The 21,507-nt window shown below is 37.7% G+C and overlaps 1 pseudogene; it reads left to right on the top strand.

Annotated features, from left to right (window-relative positions):
* Positions 1–8,599: 8,599 nt before the first annotated feature.
* LOC102288060 (ADP-ribosylation factor-like protein 2-binding protein) lies at positions 8,600–9,568 on the top strand (annotated as a pseudogene).
* The last annotated feature ends 11,939 nt before the right edge of the window (positions 9,569–21,507 follow it).

Below are 21,507 nucleotides of genomic sequence, written 5' to 3'. Positions count from 1 at the left end.
GTACTCAAAATGTGTAGTTATATAAGTATGCTTCATCTATACTAGAGTTCCATTGCATGGAGCTCCTTTATCTTGATTTAATGAACATTTATATAATGCTTAACAGTTTTACCCCTCAAAACACTCATTTTGTTATTATCTCTCATAAGAAAAGTAAAATTTTGGCTCAAGGTAGCTTCTGCTTGGAAGTCTTTAGCTGCAGGATCTAAGGAGGTCCAAAAGGAGGCCCTGACAAATGAGAACTAAAGCATCATTTGTTCACGTTGTGCTCTCGTTTCTTTGACCTTTAATGGGAAAAGGACGATTGCTGATTTCTGTTAGATTCAACCAAGGTCATCCATTTAAGACATCAGATTAGGGACTAAGGCACAAAATCAAGCCGTTCCCATGCTTAAACCCTTTACTCAAAAACAATTGCAATTTTCTTCAAATTCTCCATTTTCATTTGAGTTTTCAAATCATCTTATTTTTGCTGCAGTGCTGCCTTCCCCTGTTCTCTCTGGCTAATTCCTTATTTGAAGGCAGAACCCAAGCTAAGGTTCATGGTGAAGCCGTAACTCCTCTGCAGATTGACCATATGCTGATTCATATTGTGCTCTAACTTTGATTTCCACTTGGTGAGATTAAGATTCCATGTAGTATAGAGCCAGCCATTATCTGTATGTAGAATTCACGAAAAAATATCACCCCCAAGACAGTCTCCAGCCCTTCCTCCTTTGCTGAATAGCAGCAACTTCAAGTTGTAGGAAAACAAAACAACAACAAAAGAAAAGGCTGGGCGGTAGGATCTGTGTCATTCCTACTTTCAAGCACTGATGAAGGATATGGGTATTTAATTTTAACAGCTTTCTATAATTTGACTCATTATATTTCGTAAATACCTTTATTGTATCCATGAATATCTATGGTTAGTCTGGAAAAGCTGCTGACTAGGAATGAGACAGTATTTAAATCTTTATTCCAAATTCAGGTTTACCATGGGTACCTTGGCTGCCTGGCTTTTATCTCTCTTAAAGGCTGTTCGTAAACTACATCTTTCCTTCAGTCTCTTTATTTACACTATATTAAAAATGACAAAATACTCTTTTCCCTAGCAATTATCTTCTTATCTCAAATTACATCTTTTGCAGAATGAAATTATCTAAGGAAGCAATTGTAATGTGTATCAGCTCAGATCAGTATGTAAGCTTATTAGTAACTTTACTAAAAGTTTTAATTTCCTAAATTAAAGTACAACTTTTAAATTTCTGTGAAGAAATTAAGTATTGAGATAAGTTGGTTAAATGCAAAGAAATAGTTGTTTCTGCAGTTACTAAAATTTTAATTTTGAAATGTTAATCTCCATGTAGTGAAACTATTATTGACCAGATCTGCTTAAAAGGCTGTCATATAATTATTTTTGCTAGAAATTGCTTTAGTATAGCTTTAGTATAATACTGGTCAGAGAGAAATGCAATAAATTAGCCTATAAAGACTATAAAGCCTTAATTCAGTTTGGGGGCATCCTCAGTTAGATGATTTTGTTTAATGAGTATCAGTTCATTGGAGATAGGAGCTCTGGAATTTAATGCTTTGAATTTTACATGCTTATAATTTTGTGATTTTTGAAATATCTATTTTCTCTGAAGCTACTTACTCTTTTATTTTAGATGTTTTTCTGGAGGATAAATTAATTGATATGTTTATAACCTTTGAAAATTATTTTCTCCAATAAGTGGTTCCTCTGCACTGAAACTGAGATTGATATTATCATTTTTCCTACCTTGTTGCAAAAAGCAGAATTTCATTCTTTTTTAATGACTAATAATTCGTTGTATGCATATATACCACATCTTCTTTATATATTTATCTGCTGATAGGCATTTATGTTGCTTCAGTGTCTTAGGTACTGTAAATAGCGCTGCTGTGAATATTTGGGCACATATATCTTTCTGAATATATTTTCTTTTTCTTTGGATATATTTCCAGCAGTAGAATTACTGGATCATATGTAGTTCTATTATTAGTTTTTGAAGAGTCTTCATACTATTTTCTGTAACAGCTGTACCACTTTATATCTGCACCTACAGTGTAGGAGGGTTCCCTTTTCTCTACATCTTTGCTGACATTTGTTATTTGTGTTTTTCTTGGTGATAGCCATTCTAACAGGTAATCACAATCTCACTGTGATTTTGATTTGCATTTCTCTGATGATCAGTGATGTTGAGCATATTTTCATATGCCTGTTGGCCATCTGTAAGTCTTCTTCAAAAAATGTCTGTTCAGGTCTTCTGACCATTTTTAAAATAATTTGTTTTTTGATAATGAGGTGTATGAGTCTTTTACATATTTTGGATATTAACTCCTTATCAGTCATATTATTTGTGAGATTTTCTCCCATTCTTTTTTTTTTTTTTTTCATATTGTCCATGGTTTCCTTTGCTATGCAAACTTTAAAGTTTAATGAAGTTTCACTTGTTTAGTTTTGCTTTCATTTCCTTTGTCTTAGGTTGTTGTTGTTGTTCACCTGCTAAGTCATGTCCGACTCTTTGCGACCCCCTGGACTGCAACATGCCAGGCTTTCCTGTCCTCAACTATCTCCTGGAGTTTGCTCAAATTCATGTCCATTGAGTCGGTGATGCCATCCAACCATCTCATCCTCTGTCATCCCCTTCTCCTCCTGCCTTCAATCTTTCTCAGCATCAGGGTCTTTTCCAATGAGTCAGCTCTTTGCATCAGGTGGCCAAAGTATTGGAGCTGCAGCTTCAGTCTCAGTCCTTTCAGTGAATATTCAGGGTTGATTTCCTTTAGGATTGACTGCTTTGATCTTCTTACTGTCCAGGGGACTCTCAGGTGTCTTTTCCAGCACCACAATGTGAAAGCATCAATTATTCGGCTCTCAGACTTCTTTGTTGTTCACCTCTAACATCTGTACATGACTACTGGAAAAACCATAGCTTTGACTATATGGACCTTTGTCAGCAGTGATGGCTCTGCTTTTTAATACACTGTCTAGGTTTGTCATAACTTTTCTTCGAAGGAGCAAGCATCTTTTAATTTCATAGCTGCAATCACCATCTGCAGTAATTCTGGAGCCCAAGAAAATAAAATGTGTCACTGCTTCCACTTTCTCGCCTTCTATTTGTCATGAAGTAATGGGACCAAGATCTGTTTTAGGTGGTGGTGTTTTGGTCGCTAAGTTCTGTCCAGCTCTTGCAACCCCATGAACTGTAACCTGACAGACTCCTCTGTCTATGGGATTTCCCAGGCAGGAATACTGGAGATGGTTGCCATTTACTTCTCCAGGGGATCTTTCAAACCCAGGGATCGAACCTGGATCTCCTGCATTGCAGTTGGATTCTTTACTGACTGAGCTACAAGGGAAGTCCCTCTGTCTTAGGAGACAGATGCAAAAAAAAAAAAAATTGCTGTGATTTACGTGTGTCCTGCCTGTGTTTTCCTCTATAGGTTTTCAGCAAAAGACTCAAGCCAGCACTTACAAGAAGAATAGATCTATACAACCAATATATTTTTAAAAGGGTACTCAGCTTCACTGGTCATCAATGAAACACAAATTAAAACAATAAAGGATAGGACAGCTAATGTGAAAAACAGTCTCAAAGTGGTTGAGGACAGCCAATAAATGGAATATTTGTAGACTGCCCAAGAGAGTATCAATTACTGCAACCACTTTTGACAGTACCTACTAAAACTGAACTTGCATATGCCCTAAAACTTATGACTAAGGCACCTAGAAACAAATATAAGAATATTTCATAACATCACTGTTTGTAATGTCCCAACACTGAAAATATCCAGTGTTCAAACATAGAACAAGGGAGTACCAAACAGAATTAACAATTTCAAACCCCATGCAGCTAAAGAAGGTCAGTAGTTGCTTTCAAATGTTACTTAAATCTTTAGTTCACTGTTGGATTTTATTTTTGGTGGTGACCTATTGGACTTGACATAGTCATATAACCTAAAATAGAACTTCCTATCATCAAATGGTATATTATATGTTATATGTTGGAGTTTTCACTTTCATGCATTGAAGAAGGAAATGGCAACCCACTCCAGTGTTCTTGCCTGGAGAATCCCAGGGACGGGGGAGCCTGGTGGGCTGCCATCTATGGGGTCGCACAGAGTCGGACACGACTGAAGCGACTTAGCATAGCATAGCACTATAACTTTTGTATATTTCTATATAATTGTACTGAGGCTTAAACAGAGTTTGGGAGACATGACTTAAAAATAAACAAGACTAGAGCTCAGTCTAATAAAGTATAAAGGGCAAACTGTCCCTCTTACATGCTTATTTACAGCTTATTTATTTTGCTATAATTTTAAGAATGGATTTTGACTAGATGCTCACAAGGAAGTTATATGAGTTCTATTCAATCCCGTTTAAAACTGTCTAACAGTTGAGAAATCTGAGTAAATTAGAATTTCATAATTCCAATTTTACTTCCTTCTATGTGCTGTCTCAGAAGTTATTAGAGGCTGACTGCAGTTGACCATGTCTGTTTAATACTGGTTTTTATTATTATGTAGGTACTGCATTTTAGGAATTGTTTAGAAACATGAAACTTGTGATATGAGTTTCACAGGAAACACCTGTGAAACAGTTATTTTCCCCATTCTACAGAAGAAAATTAAGATTCAGAAAGATCACAAAGCTAGCGGGATTGGAACAATGGCCTGTATTAATCCAAATTTTATGCTTTAACAGCTGCGTTCCTTTGCTTCCTTCCTTTGTTCGTTTAACCGTTTTATATTAATTTTCCTTATATGTCAGACATGGCCCTGGATACTGAGATTCCCTTGGTACATAAGCCAGTCAAGGTACAGCTCCCAGTCTGATATGGGAGACAGTTATCAAGTAAATGAGTAAATAAATAAACAAGAAAGGTATCAGATCAAAAAATGTATGAGTTGATAAGGTGGAAACTGAGAAATCAGGAAATATATCTAAGAAGAAATATTTTAACTGAGATCTGATGGACGATAATTAACCAGCCATGACAAGATCAGAAGGAAGGTATTGCTTGGCAGAAAGAAACTAACTTAAAAGCCCAAAATTCTAGGGAGAGAAGAAGAATTTAGTTCTGTTGTTGAAACAGAGTGGATGATGTGAAGCATAAGGCCAGATGAATCAAGGAGGCAAGCGGAATGAAATCATGTAAGACTTTGTAAGTCAGGAGAAGAATTTATATTTTGTTTTACGTATGATGGCAAACTACTAGAATTTTTAAACTGGCTATTGCGTGAATCATGAATTTTTCATAGTAAGAGTTAAGGCTAAGAGTCCAGATAGGGGATCACTGTGTTGATATAGGTGAGAGATGCTGTGCTGTGCTGTGCTTAGTCTCTCTGTCGTGTCTGGCTCTTTGTAACTCCATGGACTGTAGCCCGCCAGGCTCCTCTATCCACAGGGATTCTCCCAGTAAGAATACTGGAGTGGATTGCCATGCCCTCCTGCAGGGGATCTTCCTAACTCAGGGATTGAACCCAGGTCTTCTTCATTGCAGGTGGATTCTTTACCATTTGAGCCACCAGGGAAGCCCTAGGTGAGAGATAATGCTAGCTAAATATGAGAGGCAATGCAGGTGGAAGGTAACAGATAGTTTTGGGTTACATTTCTGAGGCAAAGTTGATAAGACTTGCAAACAGATTAAATGTAAGAGGGAAAGAAAACTGTAGAAGTTAGCTTATTGACTTAAGCAACTTGTTGGATGGTGCACTATATATTAAAATGTGGATCAGAAGGAATTCATTTTGGAGATGTTATGACCATGTCCTATTCATTCCATGGCTGAAGGAGAGCTCCTATGTCCCAAATCATAGAAGATGGTAAAATAACAATACTGACACTAGATAGATGCGATTGACAACTTATCAGTCATGCATTCTCACAGCTCAGCGGAAGAGGATACCACGTGCCATGCCAGGTCTAACAGGTGTTGCACTCTGGGCCACAGTGAACCAGAAGGGGCTGTGGAAGTAGGTCGTATAGTAACAAGAGGGTGAGTTGCCCATGGTTCCTGCCCTCTGGTTCCTGCAGTAGGATATGATTAGCTTGCTTAAATAATTTCATAAGTTGATAGGCAGGTGATTTTGTTAGCTTGAGAACCAGGTGGAGGCAACTGGTTCAGCTGATAGGGAACTAGTAAGATGGGAAACATTTTCTATTGGGTAGGAGCATTTCTGGCAAGAGCATGGAACTCACAGCTAGAACTTTGGGACCCTGTGAAGCTCGGAGATGTCATGGCAGCACTTAAGATATCAGATCTTATAATACAGCAGGAAAATAAAGTTCTCTTTGGTCATATTATGTTTTAGATGCTTGTGTGAAGATTCTATTCAAGTAGAGCTGTCAAACTGTATATACACATCTAGAACTATGAGAGGTCAAAGCTGGAAGCAATGATTTAGGAGATAGAAATATTTAAAATGATGAATCTGGATGGGAGAATATATTGATAGGGAAGAGGAAGGGGCCTAGGACTTAGCTTTGGATACATTTTCAAAGGTATCCAAATGTACACTGAGAGAAAGAGTGTCAAGCAGACTAGGAAGTGTAGATGGTGAGATTGGATGAAAACCAAATGGCTGAAGTTTCTTGATCCAAAAGAAGCATTCCAAGAAGGAAGGGATCATATATGACAAATGCTCCTGAGTTGTCTTGTAAGATATGTAGTCATTAGAATTAAAACATGATAACCACAACAAGGGTCTCTGTGGAGTTGTGGAAAATGGAGAGGATATTGGAGATTCTTTGTTGATCCTCATTTAGAGTTCATCTCTCTTTCAGAGACCGATGTAAGAATTTGTGAGTTGGGTTTTACGTAAGTACTTAACACCTGAGAAGTCACAAAAAACAGGTAGAGCAGCCAGCTCACGGTGCTGCCTTCCTCTCATGTCATACTCCCTCAGTATTTACCTTTGGAGCCTTGATAACCTTCTTTTAGTTTCACAAGCAGGACAAGTTTCTGCTCCAGAGAATTTGTATACACTTTTTTTCTCTGCCTGAAAAAAGAAACTCCCATTTTCTTAAGGATAATCTAAATCAGGAGCAACTTAGGTTTCTGTTTAAATGTCTCTTTTCTCAGGAATCCTCCATGTGCTTTCAAATGAGGTTATGTTTCTCCAATTGCATTCTCACTGTGAATTCTTCCTTCACAACTCTTCCATGGTAATCATTAAATGCATATCCATGTAATTATTTCAGTATTGTCTCCTTCACTTGACTACAGGTTCTATGATGTCTCAGACTCTATTTTGTTCTTAATGGTATTTCATGTGCTTGACACAAGTGCTGGTATGAGAATGAACAATAAATATTCCGATTATTGTCTTCCCAGTCATAAGTAAAAATGGAAGAGCTTCATTAAATAGGAAGGATAAGGACATCCTTTTATTTCTTTTATTTTTTATCTTATGTCTAGGATAGCTTTTTAGAAAATTGAAGTATAGTTAGTTTACAGTGTTGTGCTAGTTTCAAGTATACAGCAAAGCAATTCAGTTATACATATGTATCTGTTCTTTTCAGATTCTCTTCTAGTTATTACAAGATATTGAATATAGTTCTCTGTGCCATACAGAAGGTCCTTGTTGTTTATCTTTTTTATATATAGTAGTGTGTATATGTTAATTCCAAACTTCTAATTTTAGGATAGCTTATTGGAATAATTTTATTGAAAATATTAGTATGTGGTGTGGAATTTCCATGCTGAACTTCATCCTTTAAAAATCTATTCAAAGTTTTAACTGTAATATTGAATTAAAAAATAATAATTCAAAGGAAGACTACCCTAGTTAATATATTTTATTATTATTATAAGTTATTTTATCTATCTTTGTAGCTATTTTTATATTGCATATATCTGTTAAATATTAGTAAATGACAAATATGGGAAAATTTTGTTGGTATTGGAATAGTGCCTTGGAATTATTTTTTTTTGTTATCTCATGGACATAAGTGTTAGTAATCTACTCAGGAGCAGTAGAAAAGGTTCTGAGGAAGGGCACTCTGACATGGATTCATTACCTTTACTTCATGCGTGATCTTCATCTCATTCTGAACTTGATGTCATTACATTCTTAATCTCTGTATCTTTTTTCCCCCCTCCACCTTAAGTCCTTGATCTCTTTACTCATACCTGACTCTCATGTCTTCCTTCATTTCATCCCTGATCTTAAGAAATTAGTCTCAGACATGCAGTAAGTTCATCTGTTTTACATTAAAGTCTTCCTGAAGCAAAAATGACTTTATTAATGTTGCTGGGTTAAAATAAAATGTTATGTATCCAGTAGCTCCGATAGTTTGTACAAATAGTGTAAAATAATTTAAAAAAATTTTTTGGAGCTTAATGAGGCCTTGCAGGGCAGGGAGGCCCAGCCCGTGTGTGGCCGCAGCCAGGGACACTGAAGCTGGGGATTGCCCTCAGGCGCTACCTGGCTGGGCTGTGAGCTGGCTGCAGCATTGGCAGTGAGGCCTCCGGGATGCCAGTTGGAGCTCTGCAGCGCAAAACAGAGGCTGTGCCCCAGTTACAGGCAGGGGTAGAAGGCCAGCGGGTCGGCTCTCCCATGCACAGTGGATGCAGATGCGGCAGCGGCGATGGATGTCCTAGAGGAAGACAGCTTTGCTCTGTCCTCCTCTTGTGCCTCTGATGCAGAATTTGATGCTATGGTTGGATATTTAGAGGGCATTATCATGGATGATGAGTTCCAGTTATTACAGAGGAATTTCATGGACAAGTACTACCAGGAGTTTACAAGCCTTTTTAAAATAAATATATTTCTTTGGTAGAAAAGTATGTAGAAGAACAGCTGTTGGAGTGGATTCCTGGATTTAACATGGCAGCTTTCACTACAACTTTCAGTTCAGTTCAGTCGCTCACTCGTGTCCGACTCTTTGTGACCCCATGAATCGCAGCACACCAGGCCTCCCTGTCCATCACCAACTCCCGGAGTTCACTCAGACTCAAGTCCATCGAGTCAGTGATGCCATCCAGCCATCTCATCCTATGTTGTCCCCTTCTCCTCCTGGCCCCAATCCCTCCCAGCATCAGAGTCTTTTCCAATGAGTCAACTCTTTGCATGAGGTGGCCAAAGTACTGGAGTTTCAGCTTTAGCATCATTCCTTCCAAAGAACACCCAGGGCTGATCTCTTCCAGAATGGACTGGTTGGATCTCTTTGCAGTCCAGGGACTCTCAAGAGTCTTCTCCAACACCACAGTTCAAAAGCATCAATTCTTCAGGGCTCAGCTTTCTTTTCTTTCTCAACTCTCACATTCATACATGACCACTGGAAAAACCATAGCCTTGACCAGATGGACCTTTGTTGGCAAAGTAATGTCTCCGGTTTTCAATACGCTAAACTTTACAGCACTGTAAAAATGAAGTGGCTGGTGACATTTTCAACATGCTGCTCACATTTACGGATTTACTGGCTTTTAAAGAAATGTTTCTGGATTACTGAGCAGAAAAAGAGGGCCGGGCATTGGACTTGAACAGCGGTTTAATGGTGACTTCACTGTGCAAATCATCTTCTGTGCCAGCCTCCCAGAACAATCTGTGGTCCTAGGCCCCACCTCTAGGCTGTGGGCTCTTCCTGGAGGTCACCAACTCAATAGAGTGGGAGAGGCTTTGGCTAATGACGTCAGAAGAATACATACTAACTCTGTTCTGCAACTCATTAATGTTAAGTATTGATGGGTCAGAAGAAAATTACTTGACCTTCCTGGGACAAGATGTTCTTGTTTTTGGTAACCCTAGTACTCCTTCCTGAGTAGACCCCTCTCTCAGACTTCTGAGTCTGGCTCCTGCAGCAAACCCAAGTCCAGCATTCCACCTGGGATTCCCATCCCCAGCATTCACGTCAGGGTGTCTGTGTTGGGAAAATCCACCATCACCAACTCTCTTGGCTGAGCTGGCCTTACATATCCCATCAGGCTTTTCGTGCACTCACAGCTCTTTATATGGATCATAGTCCTGCAGCCTCAGTGGGCGTTTTAACTGGGAGTAATTACCTAGGGGTTAACTTAAGTTAGCTGCCCATCTCAAGATTTCTGAAAATCCTACCATCACAGCTAGTAGGAATCAACTTGCAGAGATTTCCTTTACCTAAAAGCTAATGTGAAAATGAATTCCTAGTCTTACATGTGCAGTCTTTGTATCACTGTCTTCTACAGGTCCAGATGTTGTCCCATTGTTTCTATAACCCTTGTTTACGTGTTTTTGAAAAAATATTTTCGTAGGTGAATACTCAGGCTAACCTAGTGGATACAGTCTTGGAACTTCTGTGATTACTCATTTCAAGATCAAAGTATTATATGCTGTGTGCTTTTTTAGCTGTTAGTGTTGTGAAAGCTAAAATGCTTTCTACCTTGGTGGTCCATTTTACTGGGTGCCAATGAATGTATGCTGGAAGTAGTCTAAAAGATATCCTTTTCTTAGATCATGTTTGTGTTTGTGCAGGTTTGCTTAATACACTTTCTATGTAAATCAGCTCCTTAGGTTTGGGGTAGGGGCTCTGCATTTCCTTCTTGGCTGTCAAAATAATCCCACCAAGATAGTGTTCCATTGTCTAGCTTAGCATGAGTAGGAGATAGCAAACAGCTTTACTGGTCATCTGCTTAGATTCAGTACATTGTCTTATTACAATGTTTGATAGAACGTTACTGGCCAGAAAACATGGGTGAAAGAAAAAATATAGTAGTTCAATTCCCAATGTATAATTTTTTGTTTTTATTTTTCAAGTAAAAGAATCTCTAAAAAAAATTTTTTTTAATTGCCTTTACTGACCTAGGAAACACACTGGACTCTGAATTTGATCTGAAATGTTACAGAGGAGAAAGGCCTTGATCATTTGTAATCAGATTAGCATCCGTTCTTATGATGTTGATGCATGGTTGGAAGAACCTAAGGAGAATGTGAGAGGGCACTTTGTGTGAATCTAAATTGATGTTATAAAAGGTAACTGGCTCTGCCTAGTGGAAGTGATTTATTATTTGGCATAGTCAAGCCTCAAAATAATTTTAGGGTTGCCTAATGATGTACTGTTAGCTTCCTTTATTTTTAACTTTAAAAATAATTTAAAAGCTAGTGGGGAAAAATGTAGATTATTTAGGCCTCCTTGGCCCTGTACACTCTGCTTTCTGTGCTTCACTTCTTCTTCTCCTTGGAGAAGAGATTTATCCTTGAGGATTCAGCTCAAGCATCACCTCTCCTGTGAAAATTTTTTTCTCTATACATCTCCTTTTTTTCTTCCCAGTTTTCCCACACAGACAGAGGTGCTCTTTCCAAGGCACCTTATAAATATATTCTTTAATCCTTTGCTATATTGTAGTGAAATTATTTGTTGGCAAATGAAACTGGGACACAGCATTTTGAGGATTCAACAAGAGAGATTCAAAAGAACAGATGTTATGTTCGTCAACAGTGTCTTAGTCATAGTTAAAGAATTGTCCAAGGAGAAACATACAGAGAAAACTAATAAAAGAAAATGACTATAACTCTTGTTCTGATTCCATTCTCAATAAATTTCCTGAATAATTGTTTTTCCATGTAGGAAGCTAATATGCTAGTTAACTAGTATTCTGATATCTTCTCCAGTTGCTTGTGAGATTTGCTAATATTACTCAACTACTGAATTTGGAGTTAACTCTGGGATGCTGCAAGCTTAGACTAAGAACCAGGACTGACATTTATTTATTGAGGTAACCAGACCTCATAAGATGTTTCAGCATCTAACTGGTCAGGATCGTCTTTGAAAATTCTACATGTTTTGAAATGTTTGATGGTAGTAGTTCATCTACTTCAAAACCACCAAATGCAATATATACTATCCATTCTTTAAAGATTACAATATCAGAATGTGTCAGGATTCTTTGCTTCCTAAGATTATTAGCAGAGTCAGAGACAGACATACATAACCTTTATTTCATTTTATGTAGCTGGATCTCACAAATTACTAGTCAAAGGTATAGATAGCTTCTGGAGTCAAATACTCTGGATTCAGAGCTTTATTTTCACCAAAAGCAAGCTGCATAATTTGGGCAAGATGCTTAAAATATTTGTGTTTTCATTTATTTACTAAATTAGTAAATAAATACACGTATAATATTTCACCTTATAAAGCTGTATAAAAATTAATGAGCTATGCATGATTTAAAAATAGAGTCTAAGTGCTTCAATTGGTAATAAAGAGGGTGAAGCTGATCGAAGATGAATTTTATTTGTTGAAATAAATATGTGAACTTTAAAAATATTTTAGTAAATTGGGCATGATTTTCTCTTGCCTTCACATAAGTGTTTTTTTGTTGAAAACAGACAAAATAAACTGAGCAATCTCTATGTCTACATGGCAAGGAAATCCTTATGTCCTTGGCATAAGATTATGGATTATTGTGAATGTTCTGTACCCTCACAGTCTGTATATACTCACAGTTTCTGAGGATGAGCATAACAATAAATTTAAAAATTATGGTTGTCTCAACCCTGTACTGAACAATGAAAGTTTGTATGATCATTGAGAAGTATTAGTACCAAAGCAATTATATAATGTTTAGATAATTTTTAGCTGCTTTCACCTTTATCCATACATGGCTATCCTTAATAGTCTGCTCTTCTGTTATTATGTGAGATAAGTAGACTACATTTTAAACTTGACCTGATCTTTGTGGACTCTGATGGGAAAAAAGGGAAACGATTGACTCATGTTTGCTGGAGGTCCTTTGATTACTGAGAGAAATTAGGAGGTGAAATCTAAGAGAAGTTAAGCCATGGGGAGGAGGTACTCATCTCTTTGAACTTGAGGTAGTTGGGGTGATAGGTTTTTCAGCTTGAGGAGAGCAGCTAGCTAGCACGAGTACTATAATTGTCATATCAGGCTCAAAAGAACTTTCAAAACAGTTGCTTAATTTTGGTTTACTATGAACTTGGAGCTCCAAGTCTGAAAGAAGGTTTCCAATAATCCAAGAACAAAAAGGAAAACTGCCTAAAAAATTCCTTCTTATATTCATACTTATAAAACCTAAAAACACAATTTTCTGAAATATTTAAATCTTCTAAATTAAAAGTTTTATTTTCAACAACTTAGGCAGAATGTTAAAATATATGTTAACCTAAGAAGATACAGTACCTTTCAGTATGTTAACATAAGCAATTGAATTGCCAAGCAGAAAATAAATATAATTATTTATTTTGTATGCTTATAATCTTAAGAGGTATTTTTACTTATCTTGTGTCTTAACGACCATAGTCAATAGTAAAGGGAGCTGATAACATCTTGTTTTTACATTTGATTCTATACACGTATTTGTGAAGCATGTATTTTTAGATATGACAGTCATTAAAATCAGCTACTAAAATACTCCACTGCCAGGTAGACACAATACTTTTCCTCTAGAATTTTATCATTGCTAAAACCAGTGCCTGCTGCTTACTTCTATTTTTTCCCTTTTTTGAATTTAAGTTTGTAGTTACATTTGTTCTGTTCTTTTCCCACCACTGTACATTGGATGTGGGGTGGGACAGATGCTTGTCTTTTAGATTTTAGATTGCTGTGCCAGGAGTACCTCCAATCAGGTAGATGGAGAGGGCTGCGTACCACCAGGATATCCTAATCTTTGTACTGGATGAAGTAATTGGGTATCACTTTCTGATGTCTACAATGGGGTGTGTGGGGAGTCTATTCCATTTTGAGCACAAATGGTGCTCATAGACATTTAGTGGTCAGATGGATCATCTGTGGCAGGGGCTAAATTTCCATGAAAGAGTTAGGCTATCCTCCCATAGTGCAAAGTTGTTGCTGAGGAGTGGCTGCCTAGCCAAGGTTGATATTTCTTTGGCTTCCTTGCATTTAGATGGTGCCATGTAGATTAGGAATCAGACATACCTAAACTCATTTCCCTCATGCTTTGATTCAAGATAATGAACTCACTTTGGAAGCTGGGTTTTGAAAATACTGATGCTGCAGAGGAAGAGCTCGGTTCATTCACTCAGCTTGGAGGAGAACCACATCTTCCTTCTCAAAGACAGAAATTCCATCTTTGAACTTTGTGTGAAAAATAAACTGTTAAATATATTTAATGATTATTTTATAATATACATTTTTTTGTTTCGTGCACTTAATTGATCATTACTTGTACTAATGCCAATATGTGTTTGATATTTAGAAGTCAAATTCTTCAAATACAATATTTCATGACTTTAAATTGGCTATGTTTGTGAGGACTATTTTTAGTTTTTGTTTCTCAAGGAATGCACATCTAATTTCTGAAACTATTGTTCATTTTTAATTTGAGGTAGTTAAGCTATTAGCTTTAATGCATCACAGGTCTGTGTTTTCCATAATATCACCTTGTTCTTTACATTTTAGAGGACTAACAGTCTTTCTAAAGTTTTTGAGTTTGCAGACAGCTATCTCTTTGCCATTTCCACTATTGGTATTGCAAACCCAACCTTGGGATAATGTAAAGGTAGGATAAAAGCAGAGCACTGACTTGCCCAGCGGTGGTACAGGATAACTGGGTTGAGGAGATGCAACATAAAAGGATAAGGTGAGATGAAATGGAATTCTTGTGTAGCAGCAGGGTCTACTTTGGTGAGTTGGGAGGTAAATTGCACAAGTTTTTTGAGCATATTAGCCTGGATGACTATTCTTTAGTAAATAAACTGTTATTCTGTACCCGTACTTGCAAGGCTTTGGAATGAAAAAGGTAAAGAATATTGGCCAAGAATATATGTTCTTCTTTTCATACCTTTATTGTGTATGCAGAAAAAGTTTAATTTCAGTCAGATCCCTCATTCTTTAGTAATTAGACATATTTGTCAAGATTTGCATTTTAGCATTAATTCTTTGAATATATAAACTATTTTTAAGCATGCAACATTGTTTTTGAGATGCCTGTATTCCTTACCTTTGTGGTGTTAGTCACTCAGTCATGTTTGACTCTTTGTGACCCCATGGACTGTAGCCTGCCAGGCTCCTCTGTCCATAGGATTCTCTAAGCAATAATACTGAAGTAGGTTGCCAATCACTTCTTCATGGGATCTTCCTGACCCAGGGATCAAACCTGCATCTCCTACATTCCAGGCAGATTCTTTACCATCTGAGCCACCAAGGAAGCCCATTCTTTCCCTAATACCCAACATTTTTGAGCCTGTTTCTCTTACTTAAAACCCTCATACAGCTCTCATTGATCCAGGTCCCCACTGGACTCCCCCTTAATCTGTTGCACTTAGTTCCAACTTGCCTAATTTAGGTTCTTGGTGGCTTCTTGAGTGCTAAGAATTTGTTGCTAACATCAGTGCATATTAATCAGTTCATTCATCCGTGCATCTTGCAAACTATCTCTATCCCCTACACTTGCTTATTTTATTAATGGTGCTCTGCCAAATGAAGAGTCTTGTACTTTGAAGCTCTGCCTAAATTTTAGGAACACAAAGCTGAGGCTTTACATATTTTAGTGCTTCTTTAGTCTAGTGCATAAACATATGCTCAACGGTTAAATTCATTTAAAATTCATTTATCCTCTCAGGCTAACTAGGACTTCCCACCCAGATCAACTCAGAGTATTTGGAGGTTGGAGGAAGATGGAATCTAACAATTGAAACCTCTGGTATAGATAATGATTCTGATTTAGAACGTAGGACAAATTTCTGATACCTTTTATTTTATTTTTTTCAAAATGTTTTATTTTATTTTATTTTTTTAAATATAAATTTATTTATTTTAATTGGAGGCTAATTCCTTTACAATATTGTATTGGTTTTGCCATACATCAACATGAATCCGCCATGGGTGTACACATGTTCCCCAAATTGGAGTTAGTTGCTTTACAAGGTTATGCTGGTTTCTGCTGTAAAATGAAGTCATTCAGCTATTTGTATTCATATATCCCTTTCTTCTTGGACTTCGCTCTCACCCCTCCCACATCCATCCCACCCCTCTAGGTCATCAAAGGGCACGGAGCTGGACTCCCTGTGCTGTACAGCAGGCTCCCACTGGCTGTCTATTTTGCACATGATAGTCAATCCCAGTCTCCCAATTCATCCCACTCTTCCTTCCCCCTGCCCCATGCATCCATACATCTGTTCTCTATATCTATATGTCTATTCCTGCCCTGCAAATAAGTTCATCTGTAGCATTTTTCTAGATTCCACATACATGGGTTAATATACAATAATTTGTTTTCCTCTTTCTGACTTACTTCACTCTGTGTGATGCCTTTTTGATTCATACACTAGAATCCTTTTCTACATCCTTTCCAATGCATTTTAGAATGGGCTGTGGGCATCTTGTTATAAACTGAAAAGAATATTTCATTGCTAAAACAATGTAAAGTTAATTAAAAGAGGTCTTCATATCATCCTCCTGAAATCTCAGACCAGGCAGAAGTTCAAATTCTTCAGGAGGAGATTGGGCCATTCATCACTGCTTGTTTGGCTTGTCAGAGTCACGGGAGTTCCTTTGTAATTTATACCATTTCTTTAGGAATGTGACATTATATTTAGAGAGTAGTTATGTTAATTTCCCCTAATCGTGATATCATCTGCCTATCAATAGCCAAATATTCTGACCTGTAAAAACCTGTAGCAATTGTTTTTCAAGTTTGCAAGGTATGGTAACCTTGAAAAAATGGAGAGATTTCCTGTGAATTCCACTTAAATAGTTTTACTCTTCTCCTAATAATACTCTTAAGATTTTTATTACTTGTGCAGCATATGCTTATTAAGGAAAATATGATTAACACAGGAAAAAGAAAAATTGTAAACTGTGTCTTCAGATGAGGGAATGTGGTATGGTTGATATCTGATTGTTAAAGGGGTGTAGCATGGTTTTTACTGTTATCTTGGTGGCTGCATGGAAAGCTTGTGCTGAAGTTGTTGAAAGATGGTAGTGGTAGGTGTCAACTGTTTGCTGCTGCTAGAACGCTGCTGCCCAGAATCTTTCGCCTTCTATGTTCTGAGTTCCTTCTACTGACTCCCATTACAGACCCTAACAAATTCAGGCAATAAGACAATGTATACTTTTACCAAGAATTAGTCTTGGTTTCACAGTGAACAGCATACAGAAGAGGGGGCTTGGTGGTGAGAGACAGCTGGAAAATGTCATCTGACATACTCTTATTTGAGAAATGGTGGCTATATGAAGAAATGATGGCTTCAATCTCCACTATACTTTGTATCAAAGCTTTTATATTCACTCATTAATTTAACAATTATTTAGTGAGTCCATTCCCTAGTAGAGTTTATATTGATCTATTTGGGGGTAGGTAATAAATATAATGAATAAGTAAATTATATGGTATTCTAAACAATGATTAATGCAGGCTAATGTTAGCTCAGCTGGTAAAGAACCTACCTGCAATGCAGGAGACTCCAGTTTAATTCCTGGGTCGGGAAGATGTGCTGGAGAAGGGATAGACTACCCACTCCAGTATTCTAGGGCTTCCCTTGTGGCTCAGCTGGTAAAGAATCTGCCTGCAATGTGGGAGACCTGGGTTCGATCCCTGAGTTGGGAAGATTCCCTGGAGAAGGGAACGGCTACTCACTCCAATATTCTGGCCTGGAGAATTCCATGGACTGTATAGTCAATGAGATTGCAAAGAGTCAGACACGACTGAGCGAGTTTCACTTTACTTCTATGAAAAAATAAAGAGCAAGGTGGATAATTGGGAGGAAACAGAGTAGAGGTGAAGATTTGTTGTTTTAAATGAGCTGATCAGGATTAACCTCACTGGGCAAAGATTAAAAAAAAAACGATGGAGTTTGTCACGTGGTTATCTTGGTGGAAAACATACTGGACAAAGGAATATTCTGAGTAGAAAGCAGGAGCAGATTAACTGGACCATAGACTCAAAAGGCAGTTCCAGAGTCCTGAGGTTGTATCATGCTTGACACATTCCAGGAAAGAAGTTGATGTAGATGGCCCTGTGGATCCCGTGGGATATGGGAGAGAAAAGCAGAAAAACTAAGAAGGGTCATATCATGAAGGGCCTTGCAGGCCATTGTGAAGATTTTGGCTTTTATTCTGAGTGGAATGGGAAGACATGAGATGATTTTAAGCAGAGATGTGAGATGATGTGATGCAGTTTTAAAAGAATCACTCTGGTCGCTTTCTTGAGAATAAGCTTTAAGGAGGGCATGGGATGGAGATTGTTGCGATAATCCAGGCAGGAGGTAATGGCGACATGGATCAGGTTAGTAGTGGTTGATGTAATGTGACTCTATAGAACATTGGATACCTTTTAAGAGCTTAGAAGATTTCTTGATGCTTTGGATATGTGGTGGCTGGTGAAGATATCTTGCTTTTTTCTCTCCTTCCTTCTTCATGATAAATTGTTGGGATAGGTAGCAATTGCTTGTATCTAAATGAGGTTGAGAGACTAAATCAAAAAAGATGTTCTTGCAGCTGGTGGAAGTAGAATCAGTGTGGGTCACTGCTGTCCCCTGACCTGAAATTGTCCCAAAGCACTCTTCCTTGGAGCAGTCAGTGATGCTGCCAAGGAAACTGGAAAGGAAAAATTTCTGCTTTTCCTCCCTCATCTCTTATCTCCTGAAGTTTAACATTTTCATTATTCAACCTAAAAGGGTTGAACCATTCCTAAGAACTGAGTTTAGTTCTGTGTGTCTGAAGCTACTCCTTCTATTAATTGGCCATTTCTAACCCTTCACCTGTATAGCTTTCCATACTCAGGACCTACAGCCAGATGGCTAATTTCCAGAACACTCAGGTAATCTCTGAAATTTTGTGCAGACTCTGGAAACAGCCCAGAGCTCAGAGATAGGAGGCTATAAGCTACTTATGTCCCTCAGGATCTTTGGATGAAGGCAGAATGATACAGGCAACAAGGGTTTCTTTAATCCCCCCATAAACACAATGACACCAATGATGTTTTCGAACATTTATTTAATGTTTGACTCTGCCTTATTCACGTACTAGCTCATTCAACCCTCACATTAGCACTTTGAAGAAATTACTGTTTTCTTTTTTCACTGATGAATTAAGTGATGCTCAGAACAGACAATCACTTGCCCCAGGTCCCCTAGCTAGCAGATGGTGAGGCTTAGGTATAAACTCGAGTCTGTCACTTGTTACAGCTCTGATGCCATGGCTCTAAGATGCTCTGCTCCATACTCAGCTGCATGCACTTGTTTTATTGGAGTTGAATTGCTTTACAATGTTGGGTTAGTTTCTGCTGTACAGCATCATGAATCACCCGTATGTACACATATGTCCCCTCCCTCTTGAGCTGTCCTCCCCGCACCCTTGCATCGCACCCCTGTAGGTCGTCACAGAGCACCAAGCTGAGCTCCCTGTATAACAGCTTCCCACCAGCTCTCTGTTTTGCTCATGGTAGTGTGTCTACGTCAGTGCTACTCTCTCGGGTCATGCCACCTCTCTTTCCCACTGTGTCTACAAGTCCACTGTCCGTGTCTGTGGCTCTATTCTTGCCCTCCAGCTATAGGCACTTTTGAGTCTATGTTCCAGTTAATCTGCTCCTGCTTTCTACTCAGAATATTATTCTACAGTTTAATATCTTTGCTCCCCATAGATGCTTTTTCTGAACCAAAGTAATTTAGGAAAACTAGACCTTTATGGGCTTTCCTAGCTGGCATTAGTAGTAAAGAACTTGCCTGCCAATGCAGGAGACACAGGAGACATGGGTTCAGTCCCTGGGTTGGGAAGATCCCCTGAAGGAGGAAATGGCAACCCACTCCAGTATTCTTGCCTAAAAAATTCCATGGACAAAGGAGCCTGGCAGGCTACAGTCCATGTTGCTCACACAGAATTGGACACGAGTGAAGCAGCTTAGCAGTAGCACTAGACATTTTATGAGGAAAAATAAGGGAGGAAGCACAAAATAGCATTGAGGGATGGTTACGTATGTTTAGAGAAGATAGAACTTTCCATAACATATGTTTTGCTAACCAGTAGGAAAATATTGACTGCTTTTATTTTTAATATTATTTTTAATGATTTTAAAGGAAAATAAAAATAAATCAAATCTGTTACACATACCACACATACAAAGGGTAATGAACGTATTAAATCTATTAATGCTCAGTATAATTATCGCAACTTGAAAATACTTTATTCACTAGCTACAAACCGTATATACATTTATTTCTTAGGTACACAGAATTTTTGCCAAGCTATTTACAACACACAGTTACTATTGGACATTATTCTCCACTGATGCTTGGCCCGAAGGAAAATCTCACAACCTGGCCGATGTCATGCTTGAATTTTCTTAACTTTTGGCACACTGTCAACAATAAGTGGTATCTCAGATTGTTACTTTTAAAAGTGTGAGAAATCACTATAATTCTCCTGCCTTTATAGTTGATGGAATAATTTGCCAGACACTAATCAGAAGTTTTCTGATGGAATTCTGCATTGACAAAAATCAAATTCAGATTCTGAGCTAGCTAGCATTGATTTTTCACATTTATTTTGTGCTTCTGAGGTTTGATACTAAGCTTCTTGGCATTCTTCTGTGTGCTTTGTAAGGATGGAGCTCACTGTGAAGTACCTAGGATCTCTGTTTATGAGATTGGGCAGATCTGGAAAAGAATATGAATTTGGCTGCTGGGTCAGAAATGTCATCATCATGAATTTGGAAGACAGAATAATACAGCAGCATACTGAGCTTGCTAAAAAAATGAAAGCTGTTAGCTTGTATTCTGTAGTAATCACATTTGCTTTAATTTTTTTCCCATGCAGGTAATTTAAAAAACATTTTGTCCGGATGCAAAATAATGAAAATACAGTGTTAGTTATTTTTTGTCTTTAAGAAGAATATTTTAATTGAATCTTTTCTTGAGAACTTTTAGAGTGCTCTCAAAATAGTTTGTATTTTTCTGCTGCTGATCTAGGTACAAAAAAATCTAGAATGTTTTGACCATCTGCTGGTATTTCCAGTCAGTGTTTGCCTACAAACAATGAAAAAGATTCACAGTGAACTTGAACATCAGAGAGTAGAGTGAACTTTGGAGGCCAATTCTTCCAAACCCTGACAAATATGAAAACACTGGCACAGCTTTATTTAAAATGACATCTACTAAAGCTGGTTTCCATGTGGTATTCTACAGTTCTCAGTGTGAAGATTCAGACAAAAGGACTAAAATCTTATCTCTTTCATTCTTTCATATTGTACTCATTTGTTTTATTATTATTACTTTTCAAATTTTTGAACTTAAAATATTCTGCTTTATAAGGTCTTGGTTTAAGAGTCATGAGCATTGAGTTAATGATGTCAGTTTTCTGTAAAAAGTATTAAGGATACTGTCTGGACCTCAGGTACTTCCATCATGCCAGAAGGATGATCCTTGGCAAGCAAAGCAACAACAACAAGAAAACATACAAAACAGCTGATTGGAGCAATATTTTCCCTTAGATGTCCTACGAAATTATGTTGAATTTCTGTAATGTGTGAAGGCAGGAGCTATGTATTTCAGATGTATTAATGTGCTTTGGTAATGGCTGATTACATTGAATTTGAGGGCGAGATT

The sequence above is a fragment of the Bos mutus genome, chromosome 6 (genome assembly GCF_027580195.1).
Source record: "Bos mutus isolate GX-2022 chromosome 6, NWIPB_WYAK_1.1, whole genome shotgun sequence".
Classification (NCBI taxonomy): domain Eukaryota; kingdom Metazoa; phylum Chordata; class Mammalia; order Artiodactyla; family Bovidae; genus Bos; species Bos mutus.
This window is presented reverse-complemented; position numbering and strand designations above follow the sequence as displayed.